We start from the raw sequence: 10,885 nt of genomic DNA, 5'->3' as shown, positions 1-10,885 counted from the left end.
TTTTGTTTCGCCCCCTGGTGGCGCGGAGTACAAGTACGTTGAATGGCTCACATAATTGATGCAGATGCAAACATCTAGTTTATCGTTTCAGTTGTATCTAAAGTCCCTGAAACACCTCAACAAGTATAATGAAAATGTATGTAACATATTAGCTGCACTTTCAAAATAGATTATACAACTATGATGATGATGATGATGATGATGATGATGGGTCCCAATTTCATTTTGAAGATCCACAAACAGGAAAAACTCTTATTTTTAAGCGCTGCTTCCTAAGAGGTTGCGCGGTTCATCCGGCTTTTATTTTGTAAAACATAATCCGGAAGTGCTTTTAACTTGTGTTTTTCGGTTGTTGACGGGTGTCTGGCGCTTGACAACAGGTGAAACGTGGATCTCTGTGGACTTTCAGGGGGAGTTGAAACGTGATGGGAGCACGGTGACAGAAAGGTAAGACTCGTTCACACATTGTTCTTTAGTTGTTGTTTTGTGTAGCTGGTAAATGTAAATGCTGACTGCAGGCAGGCAGAAGCACCGGTTTGGCGGAACCGTGGTGTGTTAACCAGTTGATGGCAGAAATGTCATTGTTCAGGGTTTTCTACAGTGAAGGAGGGAATCAATAATACCAGACTCGTGTGTGACGAACATCGTTTAACATTACATAGGTTTAGTACTGAATCTGGGCCAGAGTACAATGACACTAACCTACAGAACCGGGGGCTGCTTTAGTTCAACACGCTGATTAAAATGATAAATGACCCGCGCTTGTATAGCGCCTCTCAGAGTAAGGACTCCAAAGCGCTGTACACTACAGTGTATCATTCATCCATTCACACACACATTCACACACTGATGGTGATGAGCTACGATGTAGCCACAGCTGCCCTGGGGCCACTGACAGAGGCGAGGCTGCCGAGCACAGGCGCCACCGGTCCGTCCGACCACCACCAGCAGGCAAGGTCTTGCCCAAGGACACAAAAGCAGAATTCAATGTCCGGAGTCGGGATTGAACCTGCAACTTTCCAATAACTGGGCAACCGGCTCAACCTGTTGAGCTACTGCTGCCCAAAATGTCATTAAAGCTCAGTAATAACAATGTTTCCATGCGTGCCTGTTGGGTTTATGTTTTAGAATACACCATTTATACCTGTTACCTGTGTGATGTGATTCAGTACTCCAAATGTCACGTGCATGTTTTTCTCATGTTGTTGTTCTGATCATTCTATTGAGTGAAAATCTAAAATGAGAGAAAACAATCAGGGACTCATGGTGTTATTTATGATTAGTTTCTCATTAGGAGTCATTCAGATCACAACCATTATTAAGATTATATTTATAATTAATGGATGCTAAGTTTCTTGGTGAGGGACACAAATAGAAGTTGCTTGTTTACATATTTGCCTGGAAAATGTTAATTTACGTGTTTAGCAAGACCCAGTTTGTTTGTGGCTGTCTAACAGAATAAATAAACATTTAGGATATTTTTTTTGGTTGATTAAGTAGTGGCCAATTTAAACCAGGATCTAAATAATTTTTTAATCAGTTCAGTTGCTCGTCATGAGACGTTGCTAACAAGCACAGTTAAAACATGACTTTAACATTTCCCTAGCAGGTTAACTGGTGGGTAAGAAATGACACAAGTGTAGCAGCGACTTTCTAAGCGTTTACGTCCTGCAGATGCAGTCAGGTTTGTTTACTTTAGTCCAGAAACAACATTTCAGTCTTTATTGTTTCTATTCTCCCTAATGTGTATAGAGGCTTTAAAACATGCAAGATTATTTTACACTTGTGTTTCAAGTTTTTGTCTCATGAAGTTTCATTCTGAGTATAGTGTGACAAAAATGCAGATAAAGAGGCGGACACTTCGCGTTAGCAGAATGAAGTGAAACAAGATTGTGCAGCATGACACAATACTAAATTCTGCAAATAGACAATCACTCACGAGTTTTTTTGCTGTTGAGACATCTGTATGCATTAATGTAACTTCTCCATTCATGGGCTTCATAATTTCACAGACAGATGCATCTAATTGAACCCTCTTAGCTGACCAAGATAAAAGAACGCTGCTAATGTTGACAACATCATTTTCAGTTTCATCACACTTCCTGTACAAGGAAGAGGGTTTCCACTTTGGTTCCAAGTTAATTAGAAAACTTGTGAACTTGACCGTGTGCCAGAAAACTCAAAGAAATGAAAAAGACCAATAATCTGATATGCTCAATATTATAAGTCTACCATCAATATCAGCATTAAAATGTATTATCAGAAATGTTGGTATTCAGTCGTTTAATGACAAGATTACATACCATAAACATATTTTACTCTTCAGCTGTTCTCCTTTCTCTCACAGATTTCAGAATATGACAGATCTGAGGTAAAGTTTTGAGATATTTTAGTTTATTTGGCACAACTTTTGGCCCTTTTCTCATTACTAACTTACATTTAAATAGTTGTCATTTTGCACAGAAAATGTTAGCATGTAAGCATTTGCGATAGAAAATATGGGATGTTAGTAACCTAAAATGTTATATTTTTCTTTTTTATGAGGGGGGGACACAACATGTATCGCTCTCAGAAATTAACACTCGACAATACCGGTATACCAGTAAAAAAGACAAATCATTCATCCCTAATTCTGAGCTCATCTGTGGCAGGTCATATTTACAGTCACGTTGAAAAGAAAACATTTTAAGTTAAGCTCTTAAATCTTTGCATAACATCAGACAGATACCAGAAACAGAAACAGCCTTGCTACTTTTTATTGAGTTGTGTTAAAAACACAAAAGTCCACCATACTCATTATTTCCATGGCTTGTTTTTATCAGCCTAAGTGATCATGATGTCAAAAAAGTTCAGCTGATCAGTACTTACTTGTCAGCTCAGAAAGAACATTTGACACATTTAAAGTAAATTACGAAGACGTTCCAGCAGTTAATCCTGCTGCACGCCCTCCCACTGACACTTAGAGATTGATGACACTTTTTTGTATCTCACCTCCCTCATCACTACTATAAATACCTTCCTACTCGAGTCACGATACTAGTTACGCCCTAAACACGGTGCAGTTATGTGAGACGCAGCAAAGGTAGAAGATATTTTGGTTATGCTTCTCAGCATTGGTTGCTTGTTTCTGCAACACTTAAACAGGAAATGAGCCAAATAATCTAAAACCTTAACCTCTGCCAAAGCCCCGTTGTTGCATCAGACATCATGGACACACATTTTTAACTATTTGTTGTGTGACTGACTAAAAGGGCAAAGAAACCCTTTGTCCAGGTAAAACCATAGCTCAATAAGATATATAAATAAATAGAGCATTTGAGGTAAATAACATTTTAGAAACAAAATTGCTGTTTGGAATTTAATGGATATCCTTCAGATCACAGGATTTATGAAAACAAACACAAACAACACTTTAATTTCATTGTATATTTAGATTGCTTAACTGAAAAGCCATTTTTCAATTAGTTTCTCTGATTATAATCAGTCACTCTGAGTTTTTCATGCAGGCTGAACCTGAAAGTAGTCTCCTACACCTATCTCCTGCATTAGCTTCTGATAGAAAATAGAGGGTGAAACGCTAGGATTTGAAAAGCCAGCCAGATCTACGTCATGCTGTCACTTAACATTTATGGACTCACCCATCTTGACTCACAACGGGGAAGGCTGTTGTTGGTTTAGCATCCAGGAAACAGCAGAGAACGACTAGAAGCTAACCATTAGCATTAGCAACTCCACCACAAGGCAGAACTCCTCCAGGCTTGTGTTATTTGTGGAGATAAAACGTCAACATTGCAGAGCAAACAGAATCAGTGGTAGAGTCACATTGCTGTTATCCAATCAGAGGAGCGATATCCAAAATGTCAGGAAAAAAGACTACAAATCCTGCTGCCTGAAGCTCAACTCTGATCTGGCTCACTTCTAGTACCTGAAACGGGTGCACTGGAGCCCCCCCCCCATTTGTACTAGAGTTGACTAGTTGACTCTGTTTCCCCCTGAGCCTGAGATCAGTGGACTCAGTGGTCTCCTTCAAAAAGCAGCTGAAATCTCACCTGTTCAAGCTGGCTTTGGCACCACCACCATCTCCTTATTCTGCTCTTTCCACCAATTCTGCCTATCCTAAGATCCACTGATTTCCTTCTTTCCTATTCATTAAAATCTTTTTTATGTTTTAAATTCTTGTTCTTGTGAAACACCTCGTGATTTTTATCTTGAGTGGTGCTATATAAAAGATTGTTTTCTTTCTTCTTTAGAGACTGCTGCAAATGTATGGAAAATATGAGTAAAGTTGATTTTTAATAAAAGACATGAAAATGTTCATATATGATGTCAGACCTTGTGACTGTCTCCATTTTAAATTGACAGTAATTGTACCAAACCTAGAAATACCTGCTTTTTATAGTAGTTAACTAGATTGTACCAATATCAGTCTCTGCAGAATCTTGGGCGGCATTGGCACAACTCTGACTTTCTGTGTGAACTTTTAGATAAATATTTAGTTTCTTTCAAACTGGTTTTACCTTGACGCATGCTTTTAGGTTATTGCAGGAGCAGAGACGGCTCAGCAGCATTCCTCCCAGACATACTGATCTGCCGAATCAGATTCCTTCTTGTCTTCATGGTTTCTTCATTCTATTCTCGTCTGGTTTGACTGCTATGAGTCCGCTCCTTGTTTCAGTACAGTCTCATGACATCTTATTTAAATTCTTGTCAACAGTTTACTCATTTTTCCATTTTTGAGTTTTTTCCTTTGGTTGACGCTAATATGAAATGACACCCTTCTGTTCTGTCACATCTTAAAGTGACAGTGTGTATTTTTTTCTGGCGATAGGGGGCAGTAGATATCTAAATCATTGCAAGCGAGCAGTAGGTCCCTGAACACATTCCTACATACACATCCATGGCTGATAGGCATTGATGATTTTTTCGGTTGATTTTCATTGCAGACGATGTTTCCGTGTTACACATGACAGCATGCACTACTTTTCTGAACTCTGAATTGAACCAACTCTTGATTTTTAATGTTTTAACACTGCTCAGTGTTGAAATCACACATTTCACCAAAGTTAACAAACAAACTGACCAAGTAATAAATACACAACGCAGGTGACTAAAAGGAAATGTCAGTGGGCAATAATGTAGTAGAGCATTTATCAAGCAGATGTTTTTCAGGAGCGTAAATTTACTTACAAAAAAAAAAACTGAAACTGAAAACTATGTTTTTTAAAAAACTAGAAACAGCGCTGAAAACACAATCGCAACCTAAACACACCAGCAGCATCTAAAGTGCATCAAATAATTTTAAAATTTCACCAATGATTTAAACTATATTTTAAACCTTATGGTGCAATTTACTTGACATAGGAACAAACCCCTAATTTCTAACAGTGGATATGGACACTTCCATCCATCCATCCATCCATCCATCCATCCATCCACCCTCATCCTATAGATATCCACAGATGTGTCTGACTTTAATCAGCTCTAATATAACAGCTGATGTGGGTGTATGGAAAAAAAGTATAAATATTGGACCAATATATATATAGTTCTGTCCCTACCACAGACCTGTGAGCTTGATTAATAGAATCTTAAACAAGCTTTACTCTGGAGTGCCTGTGACCTGTCCCACAAATATCATCCCCAGTACTCCACCTCCACCTTGCTGGCGTCTGAGTCGGACTGGAGCTCTCTGCCCTTTACCAATCCAGCCACGGGCCCATCCATCTGGCCCATCAACACTCACTCTCATTTCATCAGTCCATAAAACCTTAGAAGAATCAGTCTTGAGATATTTCTTGGCCCAGCCTTGACGTTTCAGCTTGTGTGGCTTGTTCAGTGGTGGTCGTCTTTCAGCCTCTCTTACCTTGGCCATGTCTCTGAGTATTGCACACCTTGTGCTTTGGGGCACTCCAGTGATGTTGCAGCTCTGACATATGGCCAAACTGGTGGCAAGTGGCATCTTGGCAGCTGCACGCTTGACTTTTCTCAGTCCATGGGCAGTTATTTTGCGCCTTGGTTTGTCCACACGCTTCTTGCGACCCTGTTGACTTTTGAATGAAACGCTTGATTGTTCGATGATCACGCTTCAGAAGCTTTGCAATTTTAAGACTGCTGCATCCCTCTGCAAGATATCTCACAATTTTTGACCTTTCTGAGCCTGTCAAGTCCTTCTTTTGACCCATTTTGCCAAAGGAAAGGGAGTTGCCTAATAATTATGCACACCTGATATAGGGTGTTGATGTCATTAGACCACACCCCTTCTCATTACAGAGATGCACATCACCTAATATGCTTAATTGGTAGTAGGCTTTCGAGCCCTTACAGCTTGGAGGAAGACAACATGCATGAAGAGGATGATGTGGACAAAAAACTCATTTGCCTAATAATTCTGCACTCCCTGTAAACCAAAGTACACACACACTTGGCCCTTGCGTGTACCAGCTAAGATCACTGTTGATCTTTACACCTAGGAGCTTGAAATAGGCAACAGCAGGTAACGGTTTTAATTGTGATCATATGCAGTTCATGAGTCTGTTTGTTGTAGGGATGGACAATATATTGGCATCAATATCAGTATCGGCTGATGTTAGTCATTTTTTAACATATCGGTATCGGTTCAATAAATAAAACTGGGCCGATATTAACAACCGATATTTTTTCCATCTCGTCTTCATTTGTTTGCCTGTTTCAGAGGGTGAGGGGGGTGATGTGTAATTGTTTAGTCATGTGAACAGTGAATTAAATCATCCCAGAACCATAAATGTGTGTGGTTTGTGTACATAATAATGCAAATTCAACTTTAATAATTTTCATTCTATCCAAAATCTGCTGATTTTAGAAGCATTAATGTCAGTATCGGTATTGATAAATATCGGTTATCGGTCATAACAGTGATCTTAATATCGGATATCGGTATCGGCCCAAAAATTTCATATTGGTGCATCACTAGTTTGTTGGTTTTATTTATTTGTTTGGTTTAGGGCTGCACAATATATCGAAAAATTATCGTCATCACGATAACAGGACGTACGATAGGCCCATCGCAAAGCACGTCAAAAACGGCGATAAATGTTTGGTTCAAACATTTCCATCCATGTCATACATCAACTTTTTGTAAACCAGCTCTGTTTTTTACGCGGAAGTATTATTTGACCAATCAAATGTAGCCCTTCTGATGTGCGGCCAATCAGATGGGTCCGTTCCCGTAATACGCCCGCCCCCTACTTAGACCCTTACCCCAAAATTCCACTATCTCCGCTCCGCTCGAGTAGCCCCTGGCTGCCTCCCGGAGATCGGGGCGGGGCTAAATGTGGGCGGGATCAAACATTTACAGATGGGCGGAGACAACGACTCCTGCTCCTCTTCAATGGAACCAGGAAACCGCAGTAGCCCCCGAGTTAAGGATTAAAAAACCCCTAAAAACCCATGTAAAGCATAACATTGGTAATCAAATTACTTGTTTGCTGGATATGATAATTTTAAAGAAAGGGCAGATAATGAAGTTAAATGAAACAGGCGCCATTTTTGATCCAATCTGTTGATATTTTTTTTCTTTTTCCTACTTTTGTGTATGGTATGTGTATTTATAGCACATAGGTATTTGTGTCTTTTAGCTATACTTTTGGTACCTATATAAAAGGTTCAAGCATTTGACAAGACTATTCTTTAAACCTGTCAAAACCATTTTAATAGTTAATTTTATCAATGCAGCCTTTATTTTAATAGTCATTTTCCAAGTGAGTGTAAAACAGTATAGACAGACACGGGTAAATTTGTTATACACTCAGTTATATCAGCTACATTAAGAGGACCAGAGACTTAAATTGTGCTGATTAATCTTAAAACACGCCAGGGTTTGAGGTGGGGTGGTGAGATATTGTGTGAGACACCTAAGAATGCAGACTAAATTCTTCAAAAAGGTAAATTTAATAGAGCAAACAACAGCCAACACAGGAATAAAAAAAGTACAAACAAATTAACCAAAAAGCACACAAAAACAAGAGAACCTCCAAAAAAACAATGTAAGGAGGAAACAGAATGCAAAAACTGAGTTTGACACCGCTGTACTATGGCATTTCAAAGCCAGAAAACACCTTCATCTTCCTTTTGTCCACTATTTCTTTGCAGAACTCCTCATAGTCTGATTGAAAACTAAACATGAACAGGAACGGTTCCCTGCAATCATTCATCTGCTCTTCATCCAGGCCATCACAGAAGCATTCAATTCAATTCAAAAATACTTTATTAATCCCAGAGGGAAATTGATTGCTGTAGTAGCTCAGAATAATAATAATAATTAAAGCTGCAAGCAGCGTCGTTCGGCCCTCGCAGCGAAGCTGCTCGCCCTCCTTCCGCAACCCCTCCGCTCCATCCGCGACGCTCTCCAAACCCAGCTCCGCGCTTCTCCATCCTGGCCGGCAGCCGGGGGCACCAGGGCACGTCTGGCAGAACAGAAAGTCAACCACCCCGACACCAGAAACCGTGAACGGCCTCCGCGTCCACACCTCACCCTGACTCAGCATCCCCTCTGAGCCCACCATTACACGTCTCACCACTAGGAGATACTCTATCTTTACTACACTGGTGATGTGATGTTCAGTCTCGGGCATATCGAAGGCTGTTTGTGGAAGTTACAGTCAAACGTAAGGTCACAGCGTCACGCCAGAAATCGCCATGGCATAAAAGCCCCCCCTTTCTGAAAAGCTATCAGATCTGAATGGTCATTACAACATCATGAAGACAGTGCATGACCTTAGTGTCATCTTGACTAAATTAGAGGGGACAAATATGGACATTTCACCATAAAACAGTAGACTTCCTGTAGGCAGGGGGCGGGCTTAGGTGATGTAAGCTGTCCACATTGTCACTGTCTTCAGATGGGGTCAGTGATCACACAGACAAAATTTGAAATTGATCTGATCATGCACATGGGAGTTATTAAGTCAAGTAACATAATGGCGACTGGTCAAAGTTTGAGGCTTAGCCACGCCCACACCTTTATACTTATTTAAAATCCAACGGTTGAATTTTTTCCTCTATGTCTTAAGAGTATATAGCAGGAGTTTGAAGGTGATCGGTGGAAAGGACGACGAGACATCATTCTCCTCATAACGTGTGCGAAAACCACTAAATCGAGAACTTGGACAAAAATGGCCGACCTCCTGTGCGACATTGTACTTGGCTCCAAGAGACTTTTTTGTAGGTCCTGAGACACTACATTAGTGTGCCAAATTTCGTGATCCTCAGTCAAAGCATGGCTTGGGGCTGATTGTTTTAATGGTCCTAGGGGGGCGCTATTTCAGAAAATAGGCCACGCCCACAAACTTCAGCTGTCCATGTCTATTAGGGGTCAGAGTAAGAAATCGCCATGGCATCAAAGCCCCTCCCTTTCTGAAAAGCTAGCAGATCTGAATGGTCATTACAACATCATGAAGACAGTGCATGACCTTAGTGTCATGTTGACTAAATTAGAGGGGACAAATATGGGCATTTCACCATAAAAAATGGACTTCCTGTAGTCAGGGGGCGGGGCTTAGGTGATGTCAGCTGTCCACATTGTCATTGTCTTGAGATGTGGTCAATGATCACACAGACACAGTTTGATATAGATCTGATCATGCACATGGGAGTTAAGTCAAGTGATGTAATGGCGAAAGGTCAAAGTTTGAGGCTTAGCCACGCCCACACTTTTATACTTATATAAAATCCGATGGTTGAATTTTTCTCCCTTTGTCTTAAGAGTATATAGCAGAAGTTTGAAGGCGATTGGTGAAAAGGGCGATGGTGCAACACTCTCCAAACAACGTGTGCGAAAACCACTAAATCGAGTACTTGGACCAAAATGGCCGACTTCCTGTGCGACTTTGTACTTGGCTCCAAGAGACATTTTTGTAGGTCCTGAGACCCCACATTAGTGTATCAAATTTCGTAATCCTCAGTCAAAGCATGGCTTGGGGCTGACAGTTTTAATGGTCCTAGGGGGCGCTATTTAAGAAAATAGGCCACGCCCAAAAACTTCAGCTGTCCATTTCTATTGGGGGTCAGACTAGGATCACTCATCAGACATTTTGTTGTGATGTCACAATGATTGAAGAAATGAGAGACAAACGTATTTTCATGGCGTGATGGCGAATTTCGCCATGCTCCCAAAGCCCCGCCTTTATTCAAAACCTGCCAGTACTACAGATCAAGTGACCTCAACTTGTCTGCTGCCATTTGCCAGTGATTGCTGGTGATTGGTTAAAAGGAGTCCAATAGGGAGCTGTGAAAAAAAGAGTGGCGTGGCGACAGGTCAAAGTTTGAGGCTTAGCCACGCCCACACCTTTATACTTATATAAAATCCGACGGTTGAATTTTTTCATCTATGTCTTAAGAGTATATAGCAGATGTTTGAAGGCGATTGGTGAAAAGGGCAATGGTGCAACACTCTCCAAACAACGTGTGCGAATACCACTAAATCGAGTACTTGGACCAAAATGGCCGACTTCCTGCGCGACTTTGCACTTGGCTCCAAGAGACTTTTTTGTAGGTCCTGAGACCCCACATTAGTGTATCAAATTTCGTAATCCTCAGTCAAAGCATGGCTTGGGGCTGACAGTTTTAATGGTCCTAGGGGGCGCTATTTCATTAAATAGGCCACGCCCACAAACTTCAGCTGTGCAGTTCTATTAGGGGTCAGAGTAGGATCACTCATCAGAAATTGTGTGGCGATGTCACAATGATTGAAGAAATGAGAGACAAACGTATTTCCATGGCGTGATGGCGAATTTCGCCATGCTCCCAAAGCCCCGCCTTTATTCGAAACCTGCCAGTACTATAGACCAAGTGACCTCAACTTGTCTGCTGCTATTTGCCAGTGATTGCTGGTGATTGGTTAAAAGGAGTC

At 40.8% G+C, this 10,885-nt stretch overlaps 1 protein-coding gene across 1 annotated transcript in view; it reads left to right on the top strand.

The window, feature by feature from the left end:
• The first annotated feature begins 327 nt into the window (after positions 1–327).
• arhgef37 (Rho guanine nucleotide exchange factor (GEF) 37) overlaps positions 328–10,885 on the top strand; it is a 69,930-nt gene continuing 59,372 nt past the window's right edge. Inside the window, exon 1 of the mRNA XM_054739375.2 lies at positions 328–447. The gene's annotated coding sequence lies outside the window, so the exon portion shown is untranslated. The remainder of the gene's footprint in view (positions 448–10,885) is intronic.

The sequence above is a fragment of the Nothobranchius furzeri genome, chromosome 1, assembly GCF_043380555.1.
Source record: "Nothobranchius furzeri strain GRZ-AD chromosome 1, NfurGRZ-RIMD1, whole genome shotgun sequence".
Lineage (NCBI taxonomy): Eukaryota > Metazoa > Chordata > Actinopteri > Cyprinodontiformes > Nothobranchiidae > Nothobranchius > Nothobranchius furzeri.
Note: the sequence above shows the minus strand (reverse complement) of the source record. Positions and strands in the feature narration are given on the sequence as shown.